The following is a 19,613-nucleotide window of genomic DNA, read 5'->3' as shown; positions in this document are numbered from 1 at the left end:
CCTTTTTCGCCATATCCTTTCCGTTCCTGTTTCTGAGCCTCTCTCACCACTGCCACCAGGACCTTAGCTTGTATTTTCTGCTTTTCCTCATCCTGGCGCATGTAAACTTTCTGAGACTCCCGCTACAATTCCTGCAATCCCTGTTCCTGCCAGCCATCTATTTTCTCCAACTTATTTTGAATATCTTCCCAAGATTTCGCCACATACTGAGTTTTCAACAACACCATCCCCACCAGGGAATCAGGGTCTGTCCTTGAATACATCCTCAAATCCTTTTGGAGTCTCTCCAACCAATCCGTAGGTGTTTCATCCTTCCCTTGGCGTTCCCTGAGCACTTTGCTCATTTTCTGCCCTTTTGGTACCACCTCCCTGATACCTTGAATCACCACATTTCTCAGATTTATCATCCTCTGCCTCCCCTCTTCCGTCTGAGTTTTCCAAGACGGCTTTTGGTTCGGCCACCGCTCCTCCCTGGACCCCCTGTTTGGGTTCCACCTTTCCCAGTCCCTGATCGCAGCTGACCGGATCATGTCTCTCTCCTCGTTATTAAACAAAGACCTGAGGATCGCTTGGAGATCCTCATAAGTGTATATGCTTGTTCCCAAAAATTCATCCAACCTCTCCGCTACTCTGAGCAGGTCATCTGTCAGCTTTCCCATCTCCTTTTTGAACGCCCCTACATCACTGCTGTCAATCGGATTGTGGACATATCCAATCACCCCCGGAGCCATCGGTACCTCCCGTAAGGGATAGATACCAAGTTTTTCCTCCTCATCCCCACTTTCCCCCACGGTCGACCTCCTCGTTCTCCTCCTTGTTTTGTGTGCAGGGGGAGAGTCGTCCCTGGGACACCCGCCCCCTGCTCCTTGACTTTCAGGGATACTTGTGGCCGCTGCTGCGCTGCAGCTGCGTGGCCATGTGGGGGAGCGGATGCCGCCACTTGTTCGGGTGGCAGCGGTGGTGCAGTCGCCTGGACTTGTGGCACCCCCACCTCGGGAGGCATCCCTGGCGCCGCTTGTCCCAGCGCGGGACCTGGCTGCTGTGGAGCCACAAGGTAAGTGGGTGGAAGATTTTCCAATGGTTCCCACTCCCTCCCTTCTTTTGCAGGCTCTCACTGGGTACAGACCCGGGCGAGCATACCTCCACATGTCTGCATACTCGATTTCTTCCGGGTCCCACAGACAAGGACCATTCATGTGGTCAAACAAAGACTCACAGGTCCAACTTTCAAACGTGCCGAATATCGGCCAAACCACGTACTGTCCGATCTCCCTCCCTCCCCATTTCTCCATACTAAAATGAATCATCTTTTCCTTGGATTTTCCCCACCTCCATGGATTCTCATACCAGTGTTCCAGCATCCACCCCAGAGGACTATCTCGGGGTATTTCTGGTAACAGTCTCCCAGGGACCTGAGGGATTTTCTCCTGGGTTTTCTTTTGTCCCTTGCTTTTTCCCAATCCCATTTTCTCAAAGAAGGTTACGAATTTCCTTACCTTTTGTTGTTTTCCTGAGACTTTCGTCCTGAGTCCCGATCCTTTATCCAACATTGGGCTTTCTGGCTCACGAAAAGTCGCCAGCCTGACCAAGTCGGACAGTTGACCGCCCTGTCGACTTGTAGGTAGTCTTTCTTACCTGTTTCCTCTGGTTTCAGAAGGTGTACGAGTTCCTGGACCTTTCCAGGCTCGCTTCCCCCCTTCTGATCCCAAACGTGAACCGGTTTTCCCCCTAGACTCTTCCTGAGCCCCAGGTCTCGTGTGTTTCGAACCAGAACCTCTCGCTTCCCCCTTGACTGGCCACTTCCCTCACGGGATAGCGGAACCGCAATTGTGGGGTCCGCACTCGCTCCGTGACAATGTCACGTCTCACACACGCGTCCGATCACGCTCCACCCAACCACGCAATACTTACAGTCCTTTTCCTGTGTGGAATTCTTCGTGCACATTGATTTTTACGGATGAAAAAACCCTCGGATCTCAGAGAACTCTCTAGATCTTTCCGAGTCGAGAATGGTTCCTTATCTCCCTTGGCTGTGGCTCTGTTAGCACGCGGCTCCAATCATCATCCGTGGCTCTGGTCTGCGGTTTTTTGTGGATCTGATTGGTTCCAAAATCCGATTCCCGTCCAGGCCACTAAAATCAGCGGGGCGCCCCCCGGGCGGGAAAAGGGGTTCCCGGACCCCAATATCAGATCACGTCAGGGTGTCACCAAGGTGTTGTAAATGATCAAATCGGTAGCCAAATTTATAAAAAAATTTTATAAATTTATTAGATCAACAACCAAAAATAGAATATTATAAAACCGCCACAGCCAAGACAGCATCAACCCCAGACTTTGATGCTTGGTGAACTTGGGTCGAACCGGCGTAGTGTCAGCATCTCCCCAGAGTTTCACACCGACTGCTCCAGGTAACCGGCTTATATACAGTTTATTCTGCCTGGAGCAGAAATGACCTAAGATTTCTGTAAGTTCCTACATATGTATAACGGGAACTATACAGATTCAGTCCTGCACAAAAGTCAGTCCATAGGTTTGGATGGCTTTCTGGGCTCCTCGAAATAGTCCTCTTTTCAGTTGTAGCCTGGACATTGCCATTTTTCGATGTAATCTCTTCCACCAGGTGTTGTTCTTTGATGTAATCTCTTCCAGGTGTTGTTCCAGTTCGGTGAATGCTCTGGACATGAAGGACTCATTCATTCGTTAATGGTCATGATTTTATCTGGGCGAGTCGGGGGAAATCTTTTGAAAGGAAAGCCCTGCTTCTGGCCATGGGGGTCAGAGGCATGGTTGGATCTTTATAATTTTTATACAGTTTACAAAGCATGAATTATCTATATCATGTACTACATAAGGAAACAGTAACACCAACAATATTAAAGACAAAAGGTATAAGGCAAAAAAATTATTTACATAGTGAAATAAACTGGGCAGGAGATCTTTCTCCTTTTAATCCCTTTATTAAAAGTGATCAGCCCAGGATGGGGGGTTGTCAGGTCCCCGGTTCCTTGCAGCTGCTCCCAGAAGTGACTCAGAGGAGAAGGATATGCAGCTCTGTCCCCTAGGGGGCAGAGCTGGGGGTCTGTCCTCAGGAGAGCAGGTGGGGGTATATACCTATGGATCCCGACTTTTGAGTTTCCATCTAGGGTACTGGCCCCACCTGAGGTCTTCTTTACTTAGCGCGAGGGACAACCAAGGTTCTCAGCATCTCTGCTGGGTTCAGACCTCGCCCTTGGAGTTTAGACACCACTTTGATCTCTAAATTTCATATTGGCTCGCCGGTTTAGGGGTTTATTATCTGCGTTTGGTGGGGGGCTTGCCCTATTGCATCTTGGCTCTAAACTTATTTTGCATACTAACTCCTGGTCCCCTCCCCTCCACTGTCCGAGAAAAGCCATTTACCTGGCTCAGGCAGGATGGTACTGGTACAACAGAGTAAACGACTGAAATTTGCATATCAATCTCGTCTTTTCACCATCGGTGTGCCATCTCCCAGGAAACAGCAGGGCTACGCTCAGCCACTGCTCCTGCGGAGAACGGCGACTCGGGCCGGGTCCCTGCCTCTGGGACCCCCCGTGCTACTCCCGCGGGCCCCCCGCCCCGGCTCAGCTGGGACTCGTGCTTGGGGGAGGGGGCAGCCCGCCGTTCCCGGGACGGGCCGGTCCCCGCTGGCACCACCCGTGGGGCTCCCCCTGCCCCGCCGGGACCCGCACTGGAGAGGGGCCACTCCACTGCTCCCAGGTCATCCCCGGCCCGGGCGGGCCCGCGCCGAAAGGTGGGGGTTGGGCCCCACCACTCCCGGGCAGCCCGGCAGCGGTGGAGCTGGCTCGGGGCACTATTAAGAACAGGTAATTGAAAGGATACTGTTAACAGGAGATTACAACATGAAATCATCAATAATAAATAGCCAGAACTTCAACCTGGCAACCACCGGTCCAAGCTGTGAACTCTGCAACTTTAAAAAAAATGGGTAACCCTTTTTTTGTTCATAACACATAGGAAGTCAAACAATAGTGGACCATTTCACCTGCCACTGGAAAGGAGAGAGTCCCTACTCCCCTCACAAGTGAGGTGATATGATATCAAATAACATTAGGGTCTGGCCATGCCCCCTTGACAGCTACTGTAAAAAATTACCCCATCCTGGCCAAAATTAGAACACATTGATGCCATACCTCAGGGACTGGGCCAAGGCTTTGAGCTCCTCTTGTTTGTTCCTCATGCTGTGCGCATTGGTACAGAAACATTTCAAGTGTGGTTCACTGTAGCCGATACCTTGTGTGGCAGATTGAAGAATCTCACTGGCACTCAGTCCTTCAGATTTGGGTGTGCCATCCCACTGATCATCTCTGGCAAGCCTGGTTTTGTCCCTTTCCCCATTTCAGTCTAGTTAAAGCTCTATCAATGAGCCCCACTAACTCCAGTGCAAAAATCCTTTTTCCCCTCTGAGAAAAATGCATCCTGTCAGGTGTAAGAAGGCCTATGTAATCTGTAACTCTCCTGACTGTAGACACTGATGTTTTGTGCATGCTGATGTGTTTAATATTTCCATGTTCCACTTTATGTACTAATTCACGATTGTTATAGTTCTGTCTAGGGAATGATTCAACTTCAGAAAAGAACAGTGATTGTGCACTCTAAGATACTTTTATTCTTATATCACCTTGCTTTGTATGCTGTTGGTTCACAATGTATAAATCATGCTTTCCACATGTTGTGTGGTACTGTGAAGAGATTATTATACTACCCAGAAAAAAGAGGGCAAATTAAGTTTATTAATTCAGTCTTTATATAAATTTGATACTTGCTCTAGAATTTTTATGCTGAAATTATGTGAGTGAATCATGCAATTCTGTTTTATTGTTGAATGGACAACTATTTAAAAGTCAGCCTAAGATTTGTCAGTCAGTGACATAAGAAACTGAATTACATTTTTTTCTGAACAATGGATAAATAATGGAGAGGATTCCAAAGTGGTAAAATTGGCACTTAGTTTCAGCCATAGCATCTCCTCAGTACAAAACATCTTGTTTAATCCACCTAAAAGTTAAATTGTTAGGTTAGTATAAGGTATGTTTAATATTCTTTCTCTAACTACCTGTGGTGGGTTCTGTGTTGGTTAATTACTAGTGTATTTATTAGAATGTGCTTACTTATTTTCTGTTGTGATATAGGATTAGGAGTGTGAAAAATGCATATTTTATGATTGGCTTTTCACAAATATTAAAATGAATATTATGTGTGTTATGTTAGAAAGTAATGCTGTATTAATTTTCTTAAGTAGTGTGGTAAATATAGTTTTAGATTATAACATAATGTTAAAATAAAAACTATGCTATGTAAGATACTTTTTTTAAAGAAAGAACTTGCACCCAGATAGCAGCCACAGGACACCTAAACCTTTCAGAGAAAAAATAATTTATTGATCTCTTATCAGAAGAAACTAACTTCTTCCTGCCTCGCTCAGCCCTGAAAATGCCGTTAGGATTAAGAAGAAGAAGCTGACACTGACCAGACAGAATCCTTTGTTTGAATAGAATTTATGCATCATGTACGAGGTGTATGAATATACAACAGGCTATTGTTTTTAAGGGTTAATCCTCTGTTAATGGGTGTCCTTTTTCAGGCTTATTTTGCCCAGAAAGAGGTACCCAGACCCTCCGTAAGTCTTTTTTTCTATTGTCTCATATTGTCCTAAATCCTAATCGTCCAAATGTTTATTACTCTAATTATATTACTATTTTTATAACCATTTTATTACTATTAAACTTTTAAAATTTTAAAAACAAGTGATTGGCGTTTTTCACAGGAGAAAGGTAAAGTAGGCTCAAAACTTTAGAAGAGTATAAGAAGAAATTTATTAACAGTAACTAAAAGAAAAAGTAATAATAATCAAAACAAAACTTTCAGGATACTTCTCTTCCCCCTACAAATTTTTCTTTCTCTATGACTATGTAAAGAAACAAAACTTAAAATTTCAGTTAGTTTATCACTTTTAGAATAGTCTTTCTTTAGTTTACTTAGGGAGAGAAGTCTCTTTTGTTAATGTTATGGAGACTTCTCCACAAGAAAACAGTTTTCTTGTGGCTTTCAATTCTCAGGAATAGCAGCCGTCTGGGGAAATTTACAATCGTGGAATCCCTCTCATTTTCTACAAGTTTTTCTCATAGTTGTGTTTATGGTTTATGTCAACTTATGGGGTACTGTTTTAAAGATGAGTTGTTTAAAGGCAAAGGTTCTTATTATGTATCTCTGAAATCACTTTCTTTTTGGGGGCACAGGATTTTCATCACTCTTTCCTCCTCTGTTCAAAGTTCTCATAAGATCACAGCTACTTTAACATTCGCTTACTTCACATGGAGGTTTTGTTCGATATTTACAATTTGAACACTTTTATCTCCTCATACCTTCATGCGTTATAGGGAAAAAGGTTTTTTTTTATAGCTTTATAAGAGGATATCAGCCCCAAGATGAAGGCATCTCCTCATCCCTCCCATCTGGGACTTGACTTTTTCTTCATTTACTTCAGTGTTTTTATGTTGTTCTTCTATATTGTCTGCATTTTGTTATTTTCTCTGACTCGAGGGAGGATTGAAGTACTGAAAGAGTTAATATTTTGCCCGGGACTTGCAGATGGTCACCTGACCCCACCCCAGTCGGGTTGGCAGGAACTGCTGCGGGAGGGGCGGGGGAGGCTGATGGCTTTCTCCTCTCCCCTGCCTGGTGGTTGTGAATGAATCTCAACGGTGGTAGAATTTTGGCCGAGCTGGCCCGGCCCGGGGCTGTTCCTGGGGGCCGGCAGACTCAGCTTGGCTCCGGGTGGCGGCGGGGCAGGGCCCAGCAGCAAGATGTTCGAAATCAGAGCCATGGCCCTGCCCAGCCCGGCAGCTGATGGCGGGGTAGGGGGGGGCCCAGCGGGCACCCCAGGGCAGGGGCTATCCGGCCTCAGCCTGGCCGAGACAGGGGCTGGCCGTATTACATGTTTGCCGGATGGAAGGGAAAGTTCTCGGGTTTCTTTCGTCTTTAACATGTGTTTTTCACAGAGGCGTGTACAGCTTCCTTGTGGCAGGAAGCTTTGCATCACTTCTCTAAATGCCTGTCATGCAAAACCACCACATTACCTCATGATCTTGTACTAAAAAGGCACAAGGTTGATAGAAATATAGAACTGCTTTTATCTTAAATCTAAGCCATAATAGTGGAATTGTCAGTCTAGCTTTAAAGTAAATGGCGTTGTTTAATGAATTTATTTGGTACAAATGGGCTCTTTTCTTAAAAGGGAAAATCTAGGGTTAAATTTGTTTTTGCATTAAAGGTTGGCACTTACCCCTTAAAAAAGGCAAAAAGCTTTTTGTTTATGCACTGGTCTGTCAGTTAAGGTTGAAGATAAGATGTAACTATACCTCTGTCTTTTCCTTTTACAGGTCCTTCAGTCTGGGAGACTATGAGGGAGACTCTGCACCCAGGGAAAATGTTACCCTTTACTGGGGGGAAGGGTGAACCAGTAGGGAATACAGTACAGTCCCAACCCTACTGGGAGGGGTGGGAGGGAGGTGTTGCTGTCACTGTATTAAGTCGATGTTGGGAAATGTTTTAACATCTGGAGCTTTTGTCGGTGGAAATAGTCTCCTATTACAACTCTGCACTGGATGTGAAGAAGAAAAAAAGTCTATTAACAAAACCGTACATTCTGGATTATTGTGGGGAATTGTACCAAAATAAGAACCATATAATTGAACCATAGGGATACATAAAGAGAAAAACTATTTTACGCACAATAAAGGAAACCTACAAATTGAGGTCACAGACAGAAAAGGCTTTCCTTTTTTTTGTTTTTTTTTAAGTAAGGATTTTCTACATTATTTCATCCTGCTTAATGGGACTCCTAGATAATTTGCATGTTAATGAATAACTCAAATTAAATTAGTACAGTTAAAATGCAGCTTTTGTCAGTATTAGGAGCAGGCACTTGCAGTGTACAATATAGAAACCCTGTCGAAAATTAATAGAGGTTAAGCTGGACAAAATGAAGTAACCTGCAAGATGCAAATGAGTCACTCCTTTCATTTTTGGGGTAAGGGGAGGGACAAATCAAAGGAAAGATTCACATCCTAATTTTTGCATTTAAAAAAATTAAAGTAACATCATTTGGTTAATGTAATCAATTAGCTTTAATTTCTAGAGTAAGGCATTATTCTTAACATGCAGTTTAAGGTTCAGGCATGCATTCTGGCTCATAGTGATCAGAGGTAATTTAAATTAGTGGGAAAGTAGCATGCTTGCATCACATAGAATGAAATTGGTATACATTTACCTATGTGACATCAGTCTTATGTTGCAGTTTACCAATTCAATATAGCCCTGCAGTTAAAATTCTTTTTCTGAGATTCTGTGGATCATATTTTTATTAAGAATATAGTTATAAAGTACTGTAGGTAACAATTAGGCCTTGAAATACCTTTTTAGGATCTGTTAAGATTAAGATTCATATTGTATTGTGTGTAACCTGCACAATGTGGAAAGCTGATATAACTGTGCAAAATATTTGCCTCTGTGCTGTCAGTGTGATGTGCTTTCTGCATGGTTATATGCTAGTGATTTTTAGCAGAATCTCTAAAAATTATTTACATGGTAAGACCTGTTAAAGGCTGCATAAATGTTAATTCGCACATAAAGACAATTGTAGAAGTTGATGACAATTGCTATATTTGTGTTTATTCCCACTCAATGTATTACCTTTTATGCTTAATTTTTGTTCACAGCATGATCTTAGAGATGTTTAAGTTAGTGGATGTAATGCAGGGTATCTATAATGTATTGGCATGTGTTGGTGGGCCTTTGTGATATAATTAAATGCACAAGGGTGCAAGTTTAAAGCTAAAGAGTGAAAGTTGGTTTGGATCCTCTTAATTTCATTTTCTAGTTTTCCTGGGTTTTTTTTCTTTTTTTCTCTACTTACATGTATTCCTGTGAATAAATCTTTGTTAAGGTAATCCTTTACTTTTTTCAATGTGTTTTTTCTTATGTACTGTGAAGGTGAAATCCTAACTGGTAAACTTGATCTTGTGTTTATCTGAAAATGGAAAGTCTCTATTTAGATTGCCTAAAGAGTATCCCATGATGTTAAAGGAAAATGGAGAGACTTAACTGTGCTGGTCAGAGGTGAAACTGCAGCTTTCCATTTTTCACGTGCTGCATAATTAACCTGCAAAACAAAACTAAGCCATAACAGCCTTTTTATAAATTTCTTTTCTCAACTTTGCATTGCAAAATTGGTTATTGGATAACAGTTTGGGGGTTGGGTATTTTTGGTGTTTTGTGGTTTGTTTGTGGGGGATTTTTTGTTTTGTTTGTTTGCAGTTGTTGTGTGGTATTTTTTAAGAACTTGCTACTCCTTGCATGGTTCTGTTCTTTGAGTGTTAAATGATTTAGCCATTGCACTGAAGTTTGAGCTGTACGACTGTGGACTTATAAATGCTGTTATGCTGTTTTAAGAGTTTGGGGGGGGGGGGTGTTTACATGCACATTTTAAATGTGTCCCACTCTCAACCCCATCCTTTTTTTGTTTTTGTGGCTTTGCAAATATGAATGGATTATGCCTGAAGAATAGTTTGAACATTTACGGTATGAAGTACATTCACTAATGCTAGTACATATGTCGTAGTATTTATTCAAATTGGTCAAATTTGCATGTGATAACTTCCTTTCAAATTACATTGCTTTGGTAGCAAATACAAAATTCTTTCTTAACTAATTACACTGAAGACAATTCGTAAGAGTTTTAGTCACTAAAAACACTTTTAAATCAATTTTGGAAGAATAAAAAAAACCAGTAGGATATTATTTTAGACACAAATTTGCTATAGTTTTGAGTGCATTTGAACATTAGGGAAGAGTTTCAGATAAATGACATTAAAACAAACTGTAGAATAGAAAAGCTACCTAAATAATACTGTAGCATTACAGCTAGAATCTGGGTTTAACTAAACTTTTTAAATTTCAGAAAGCCCCTTTACCCAAATAAACCCACTTCATATTACCTTAGGATACCACTTTTGTACATAGTATTTTAATAGGTATTCGTAAAGATATGAACTGATCTGGTATAACAGCAAAGAAAATAATTAAGGCAGAAATAAACAGTACTGATAAAATAGTCTGTTGTATCAGTAAGTTCCCTTGTGGTATATTTTAAAGCAAATAAACTATATTCCTAATGCATAATATAGTGCAGAGATTTGCAGAAACCATTTAGGGTCTAAAATGAGGCAGGAAAAGTTCTGAATCAGCATTAACAGTTATAATTCAATAATTGCAACATGGGATAAATAAAAAGCATTTCAATTCTTATAGTGTAGGCTTGACAGTTCTTGAATGTTGACTGAATGTTTATATTGGTAGAATTGTGAGTTTGTTACATTCCAGTGTTTCTGCCTCTTGGCATGCTAAAAGTATGGCTTCATTTGCTCCTTACACACTGAATAAAGTGCTGTTAGTCTGCTAAGCTACAAAAATAGCAGCTGCTAAGTAATGGTGTAGATTTTCTACTTGAATAGTTTTGTTGTAGGAGCCTCAGGAGGTCAGTGTTTACTGTTTTTTCATATACGTCTTTTTCCTGTTTTAAGTTTACTTTTTTGAAGGATTCAGAGTAAAGAAAATCTGCTGATCAACCTAAGTTGATAACAGAAAGGGTATTTTAAATCCTTATAAAATGCATCTTTTTGGCAGTTCTAAATTGCTGTGAAATTATACGTTCAATACTATTTTTTTTCTTTATACATTCAGGAAACAACTATTTTCATTTAGGAAAAACTTGTTAGAATAGTTCCTTATTCTAAGCAGGACAAGAAAATATAATCAACTTTATAAGTTTTTTCCAAAGCATGATTATTTTCTAAATTGGTGAATATGTATATATTTAAATTGTAATGAGCTAATTCTTATGCTTTTGTTTATTGCTCCTTAAACCTTATACTCAAAAGATCAGTTTTGGAAGAATGAGTTTAAAATTTATAATAATTATAATTTTTAAAAGTTATGAAGCAGCATAAGTTTTGTAACTAGAATTAGTGATACACTGTGGATTTTGTGGGGGTTTTTTTAGGACTTTTATGTAAACATCAATTTTATTTACTTATACTGCACATATTGTATAATAATAAAATGTATATTTTAAAGCTTCAATAGTTTTACTCAAGTGAAACTCATTGCTACTTAGAAATATTCAAATACAAGCTTTATCTCAGGTGAATATTCTTGTACCCTTTTTGTTCAGAACACATGCTTATAAAAATGTGTCAATTATATCAGTTTATGTATTTCATATTATGGATCTCTTTTGTCTTAAACTTACTCTAAATTAACCTTCTACTGTTGGACCATAATGACTTTTGCTTTACCTATTTTATTCATATTGAATGTATTAACAGATAAAAGTGCAAAAATCTTCTTCCCTTGAGGAGAATGCATCCATATTCAAACAATTGAAATATTTCTTGAAAAATTCTTTTATGTAACATTGTGTTAGAAATCTTTTCTTTCAGATTTTGTCAAGGAAAGAAGTTGCAAATTAAGACAAATTGCTTTGATGCTCTCTCTTTTATGAGCATAAATGCATAAAGCTTCTACATAGGGTCTTAAGAGTAATTTTTTATCTTAGATAAAGGTTAAGCTCTACAGTGAAATGACTGTTGCAAATTGCAAAACATCCTGCAGTTACTTCAGGTAGATGCTGATGTGGTTTGCATACATATTTGTGATATATTACGTATTTCCAGTAACCTCATCTTGAGTAAGTAAAACTTGATCAGTAGCTGTGTATTTCACTCACCTATGCATTCACCAGAATGACTTGCACCATCAGTCTACTTTTTTTGGTCTGACACTGATGCTTGCTCTTTGCACGTAATGGTTGGAGCAAGCCAGTTTTGGAAAATTAGTTTAAATTGAAAACTCTGAGCAACTCTTGTTGCTTGCCTTGTAGAGTATATTCTCCTAAAATAATAAGGATACTTACTTGAATGTATTTGTGAGGGCAGTTAAAATGTCTCTATAAAAGGTGGATCCCTGTCTGGTGTTAGACTATGCTTTTTAAGTAAGTCAAGTCTGGTCTGGATCTCAAAGAATTCAGTGCTTATAGTATATCACTTTTCTATAAGCTGATTCCTTTATGCTACTTTCACCTAAGGTATCTAATTCCTTACTTTGGGTGAACAACAAAACTGAGAAGGCCTAGGTGATCTTTGTGGGAAAGCGATTAGAAAAAAAGATGGGTATAAGCAGGTTTCTCTGGCTGTTGAAATCTTCATTGTAATATTTTCTTTTTTCATGGGAAGAAATAGGTAGCTATGTATTGCTGACTTACTAATACTAAGCACTTCTAAAATTTTCAATTGGATGCAGTATAGAAAATAATTTAAAATTAAAGATGACTGATCTTTCTGCTGACAACTTAGGTTGTATGAGTTTTGCTTGAAAGCTTTAAAACTGATGTTTCTGTGTCTACAACAATGTTGGAATGTATCCTTCAAACATATCCTCTTGCAACCTTTCAAACTGTACAAAATTGAGTGATATTTCTTGAAGTCTGCCTATTTGCTAACAGAACTTCATTTAAATAGAATATTGTTTTAATTTTTGATAAGCTGCTGGATTTTAGAGGTTTTGGGGCCACCAAATATTTTGAATCATGCAGAGAATATATATTGTACTGTAGTAATTTTGTATCTACATTTGTATGATGTGACATAATAGACGTGGATGCCAATCACTGCTTGACTATGTTAATAAAGTTGTTAAAATATATATGTTGCATTCCAATTTTTAATGAAAAATGAAAATGTCATGTTCAGCTTGTGTTTTGTCTGACTCAATAGGTACTCTTCTGGTTCACACATGCAAGTTCTGGAGTCTCTTAAATAAAGAGTGTCGCAGTCCCCGGCTAGATGGTGACAGTGGGGGGGCGACAGTCCCCCTGTTTCGGGGCTCTGCAGAATCCCAGCTACCAGGGGAGGCGCAGCACGGAACAAAAAGACCACAGCAGCATCACGGGCCTGGGGTGGCACTGGGTTACTTTATTTGATGTTACACTCCCCGAGTCTCGGGATCCCAGGCAAGGAGCTGGGGGAAAACAGCAGCTTATAAAGGGGGGCAGGTCTCAAGGGAGGATACAATGTAAGAACTGTGGGTGGATCACAAGGCAGGGAATACAAGGGAGGAAAACTGCTTGGGACAGGAGGGGTTAACAACTGGCTGTAGGAGGAAGGAGTCTGAAACTTGGCAGAAAAGTAGCTAAATAGCAAAAAGATAAACCGACACCTGGCTCAACTAAATAACAAAGGCAGGTCTGTGTCCCTCTAAAATCAGGGGGAGAAAAACCCCAAAAGGACGAATCAAACAATAACCTTCAAAATAAAAACACAATACAACAAAGAGGATTTTAATTTTTTGTGAATGAAAATAATCTTTGGATAAGTTAAGGTCAGTTCAGTTTAGATGTTTTATGCTGCTTGGAGGCCAATAAATGCAGACATAGGAGGTTTACCTGAACTGAAATTAATGTTCATGGTGTGATACTGGTAACTGCTCTACTACTGAGAAATGTTACATTGCCTATATTTTTGTTTGAAACAGCTGAGACTAGCTAGCTAAATCTGGCCAAATAAGGATGTTGTCCCAAATACAGATTCTACCCAGTGTGCAAGAAGCCAATTCACACACAGTCAAGGTATTGTTTAATTAATGTCTGCACAGAGATAGGTGCAGGGTGATGAATCCACAAAGCTGGCACACCTTCAGTATGCTTGTTATCCGCTTCCATAAACTTCAAACATTGAAAGATCATAACCTCCAGTATATATACAACAATCTAAAACTACATTCATTGGTGTCATGGTTTTGCATGAGAAACATTTAGAGAAGTGATGCAAAACTTCCAACCAGCAGAAAGCTAGACATGCTTCTGTGAAAAACACATGATAAAAGATGAAAGAAACCCAGGAACTTCCTCTTTCCCTTCTGGCTGGGAGTGAAATAACACTCCAAGGTGGCTCCTGCCACGGGGCTGGGTCCCCTTCCCCCCGGGCTGCCTGCTGACCCCCCATCAGCTACCAGGCAAGGAGAAAGGGGTGCCATGGGGCCAAATAGAACCAGCCTTACTAACATCTAGCTGCTTACTAAAACCCCTCCCAGCCCAAGGACCAGCCGAGCCTGCTGGGCACTGAGAGCAGCCTCGGGTCAACACCGAGATTTTATCCCCATAGAAGTTACCCACAACCATCAGGCAGGGGGAAGGAGAAGCCACCCCCCCCACACACACACAGAGTGCTGCTGCTACTAAGTTCTAGCCAGGCTGATTAGATCCAAGCCACTACCCCAGCCGCAGCTCCTGCAGTCTGTAACACCCAGCCCAACCGGGGTCAAGTTGATCACCTACAGTCTCCAAACAAAATGCTAACCCTTTCAGTGCTTCAATCCTCCCTCAAGTAAGAGAAAAGAACAAGATACAAACATGTAAAAGAACAACATGAAGACATCATAGTCAGTAAGAAAAAAGTTAAGTCCCAGATAAGAGGGATGAGGAGATGCCTTGATTTTAGAGCTGAAATCCTCTTGTAAGCTATAAAGAAAAAACTATTTTCCTTCTAACACATGGAACTATGAAAAGATGAAAGGTTCATATTGATATTGAGCAAAGGCCTCCATGCAAAGTAAATAGATGTTAAAGTAACTGTGATCCCATGAGAAGTTTGAACAGAGAAAGAGAAAAGTAGTCCTGTACTCCCAAGAGAAAATCTCTGTTCCCAGAGATAAAGATAATTTTAAAAATAGATAGTGAGAACTTTGACCAACTCATCTTTAAAACAATGCCCCATAAGTCGACATAGCCTATAAACAAGCTGTGGGAAGACTCGTGAAAAATTGGAGAGACTTCACAATAGCAGATTTCCCCCAGGCAGCTGCTATTCATGACCAAATTGAGAACCACAAAAAAACCCCCTGGTTTTCCTCTTATAGAGAAGTCTCCATAACATTAACAAGAAAGACTTCTCTCCCAAAGTAAACTGAAAAAAGACTATTTTAGAAGTCATAAACTAACTGAAAATTTAAAGTTTTGTTTCTTTACATTGTCAGTGGAAAAGAAAAGGTTGTGAGAAGAAGTGTTCTGAAAGATTTATCTTGATTCTTACTACTTTTTTCTTTTAGTTACTGTTAATAAAATTTTCTTTATACCCTTTTAAAGTTTTAAGCCTACTTTACCTTTCTCCTAATCCTATCTCACAGCAGGAAGTAAGTACATTAATGATTAACCAACACCAAAACCTACCACACTCTATAGTGCATTAGCTAAAAAATCTTAAAATTAAATAAAATCTTAAATTAACAAACCAAAACCACTACACAAAATTAGTGTTGCTGCCCAGTTTCAAACTGAATCTGTCACAATTGGTTAAATATTTTTTCATGTTCACTTAAAGACACAGTACCCATTTATTTTATCACACATGCTCTATAGGGAAGGAGCTTATGTGAGTAAGGGGCTTCTATAGATCTGAATTTTGCTATGCTGGTTATCTGACTAAAGTTAGCACAAAAGTTCAAGCCAAAGACTTGTTTGGTCTTATCAATAGTTTGTTCCTGCTATCAATAGTTTGTTACTGTATTATCGCATTGTTTGGTAAATTTATGTTGTCATCCTCCTCTGCTACTCACTTACTGAGTAGATGTATGGTGTTAGATTGTTCTCACTTCTCAATGGGGCCTTGTGGTGTCATTCTCATTACTTGTGTTTATCAATAGTTAAATAAAATTGGAATAAGCTAAAACTAAATTAAAATTATTCAAGACCTTGAACCAAATCTTGCAATGGTCTTAGTCTAATTTTATTTAGCTTTTATGGGGTGATAATGCAAACTGTTTAAAGGTCTGTTCTTAAACTTATTTAACTTCCTGATACAGGAGTCTCTAAAATGAAAGTATGAAACTAACAGTAGTAGCTCCCTGTACAAAATTTACCCATGTCGATTTGATTGTTTATATTTGCCTCCAATATTTACAGTTGGTCAATAACATAAACAATCTAGACAACTACATGTCTAGCACAGGGACCTTCTGTATTGTAACAAATTCAATAAAATACATTATCATGATATAACTACTAAGTAAATTAATAATAAAATGTATAGTAGAAATCAGTTGCTGCATATTTGGCTGAAAGTCTCCTTAAATAAGGACTTTGATTTCTGCCTCCAAAAAGAGAAGACCATGGAATAGATGTTGACAGCATAGTAAGTATGTAGAGACTGAGTTGATTAGAAAAGAGATCCGTTTCTATTGGCTATAAGACATGAGTAAACCTCTGACTGGGAAGGCAGGGTGTAGTTTTTGTTTTGTCTTCATTCAAATAGCCCTCCCCACTCCCATTCTGTCATGGGGTACTTGTTTTAGAGTATGCTGCTGTCAAGGGGGAACTTGAACAAAACATCTGACTATTGACTCAGGCCTGAGTCTGAGCTTAATTACTACTTCTATTTACAAACAAGATGAGTAGAGTAAGTACTAGCATCTTAAATGAAAAGAATGTTGTCATAGAATCAGAATGACTTGTGTTAGAAGGGACATTAAAGATCATCTAGTTTCAACCCCCCACCATGGGCAGGAACACTTCCCACTATCCCAGGTTGCTCCAAGCCCCATCCAACCTGGCCTTGAACCCTTCCAGGGATAGGGCATCCACATCCTTGGGCAACCTGTTCCAGTGACACACTACCCTCTGAGTAATTAATTTCTTCTTAACATCTAATCCAAATCTCTCTTCTTTTAGTTTAAAACCATTCCCCCTTGTCTTTTCACTATCTGCCGATATAAAAAGTTGTACTCTCTATATTATATCTATTTATATCATATCACTCTTTTTATATCCAGCAGCACTTAAAGTAAAGCAATCAGTAATCTAGGACTTTCTTAACCAGCCCAGTCTCAAAAGGAAGTGTGCATAATACAATTGTCCTTAGTAAGTATTTTTCAGTATGTGCTACTTTAGAGACAGATGACAAGATCAGCATATGGAATATAAGAAGGCAAAATTTAAGAGCAGCTCTTTGTTGCTGGTAGAATTCATTATTAAATGAGAGAGCTGGGTAATCACCAACTGTATGAAGTTCAACAAAGAAAAGTGCTACATTCTGCACCTGGAATGGGGCAACCCTACATGTACAGACTGGGGAATGAGATTCTGGAAAACAACACCGTGGCAAGGGACCTGGAGGTCTTGGTCAATGGGTAGTTGGATTTGAGTCAGCAGTGCCCTGGCAGCCAGGAGGGCCAACCATGTCCTGAGGTGCATCAAGCACAGCATTGCCAGCCAGGCAAAGGAGGGGATTGTGCTGCTCTGCTCTGCACTGGTGTGGCCTCACCTCTAGTCCTGTGTGCAGTTTTGGGCACACAATATAAGAAAGATATAAAGCTATTAGAGAGAGACCAAAGGATTACAACAAAGATGGTAAAGGGTCTAGAGGGGAAGCCATACGAGGAGTGGCTGAGGTAACTTAGCTTGTTCAGCCTGGAGGAGACTGAGGGTAGACTTCATTGCAGTCTACAGCTTCCTCATGAGGGGAAGAGGAGGGGCAGGCACTGATCTCTTCTCTCTAGTGACCAGTGACAGAACCTGAGGGAATGGCATGAAGCTGTGTCAGGGGAGGTTTAGGTTGGATATTTGGGAAAGGTTCTTCACCCAGAGGGTGGTTGGGCTCCCCAGGGAAGTGGTCACAGCACCAAGCCTGCCAGAGTTCAAGAAGTGTTTGGACAATGCTCTCAGGCACATGGTATGATTCTTGGGGTGTCCTGTGCAGGGCCAGGACATGGACTTGATCCTGATGGGTCCCTTCCAACTCAGGATATTCTTTAATTATATGATTGTATATGGATTTCAAGAGAAAGTTTGCTCCTGAAAAAATTAATTTTTTGAGGGTAATTCCAGTGTGACTTTATATAACTACTGATTCCGATCTTCATCCTTTATCAAAATATTTTTCTATTTAACTGTATATATGCTGCAGGATGCCTTAAAGTTCAAGTCTAAGATTTTGCATTTCATTCTGATTTTTGTGGAAAGCTGTTGTTGAAAACCCGAGAATTGGTTTGATACCTGTGTGATGGTAAATTGTTGCAGCACTGGAGTAATTACTGCACATCTTGATGTAGCAGTAGATAAAGGATTGCTATATACCTTTGAAAATGTGGAAGATGTGGACTTCTCTCTGAAATGTAGAAGTGAATCTGACTCTCCTTCCTTCATAGCATAGTATCTGTCCATGTAAAAGGTATTTGGGAAAACAATCCCAAAGCTTCAGCTCTGATCATGCAGCTTTTGTCTCATTGTTTTCCCTGGTGTATATCTTTACAGATAGCAAGTCAGACTGCAAAAAGTACTATAGTAATGTCTTCCATAAGGCTAAGATAATTATAATGCAGGCTGCTTACTTATGTCAAGCAAACAGATACATAATGTACTTTTTAAAATGTAGTCCTATAGCATGTTGTTATTGTTTAAAATACACATGCTTACTCCTATTATCAAAAGAGAGATCCAGATCTAACTGTCATGAGACTTTTAAAGAAGTTTTAACAATTAAAGGAGTCCAGAAGTTTTTTTCTGTTTTGGCACTGGCAACTTAGCAAACTTTGCATATACCAAAACTTTGGGAGAATGTTCCTAGAAAGAAAGGAACTACTAAAGTTACCATGGAGCTACAGGAAGTGGTGTACTAAAGGTATAGCCAGTTACCAGTGATTGTTATACCAATTAAGAATGATATTGTTCATTTTTCATGAATGTATCTTGTCGGGGTCTCTAGCTGGTCAGAGTGACCCCGAGAAAAGTTCGAAAGTCTCCCTTCCCAGCCCAGCGCCTGAAGAAGGAGTCAGGGCTCTTCATTTCTCAGTCTCAAGTTTGTTTATTGTATCTTATCTATAAAATTCTTTCTCCTGTTCTGCCGAGGTCTGCTCAGCAAGACAGTCAGAGGCACTCTGCCTGCCCCCAGGGCGGTGTTATCTTTATATACTAAAAACTATGTGTTCAATATTTACAATTACTTTCCAATACCTATCATCTATGTTAGACAGTGAGCTTCTACTCTAGACCAATCTAAAAGTGCCAACATCGCCAGTGAAGATGGAGGTAGAGAAGAAGAAAGGATAGACACGCCCAAATCCCTCCATCTTGTCCCCAAAAACCCCTATACTAAAAATCCCAAGACCTACATTTACACCCTGTGATAATTTTATTGTTACACTGTTTAAACTGCTGTGGCTTTTAGATCTTCATGTAAAGGTGGCAATTTGCTCCATGGTTCATAATTGAACCCACTGGTGTTCTGGGATGCGTGCCAGCGTCTCTGAGCCCCTTGGCAGGGGTTCTGGCAACTCCGGACTCCCAAAGGGATGTCCTGAATTCCGACAGTATCTTTGGTAAAAATAGTTGAAATTTCATAATGTAGACTGAGTCCTGCTGACTTATATTAGTAATACTGATTTGGCTGTTTTAAGTTTACCCTAATATGTTTTTCCTGATAAACTTGTATAGTTCTGTAAACTTTTGAACTCCATTTTCCTAACCA

General features: G+C 40.1%; 1 protein-coding gene across 1 annotated transcript in view; it reads left to right on the top strand.

Moving 5' to 3' along the window:
- Nucleotides 1-12,801, top strand: part of LOC103823257 (transportin-1-like) — a 153,202-nt gene extending 140,401 nt beyond the window's left edge. Inside the window, exon 25 of the mRNA XM_050986343.1 lies at nucleotides 7,422-12,801. The gene's annotated coding sequence lies outside the window, so the exon portion shown is untranslated. The remainder of the gene's footprint in view (nucleotides 1-7,421) is intronic.
- The last annotated feature ends 6,812 nt before the right edge of the window (nucleotides 12,802-19,613 follow it).

The sequence above is a fragment of the Serinus canaria genome, chromosome W (assembly GCF_022539315.1).
Source record: "Serinus canaria isolate serCan28SL12 chromosome W, serCan2020, whole genome shotgun sequence".
In the NCBI taxonomy this organism is placed as follows: domain Eukaryota; kingdom Metazoa; phylum Chordata; class Aves; order Passeriformes; family Fringillidae; genus Serinus; species Serinus canaria.
Note: the sequence above shows the minus strand (reverse complement) of the source record. Positions and strands in the feature narration are given on the sequence as shown.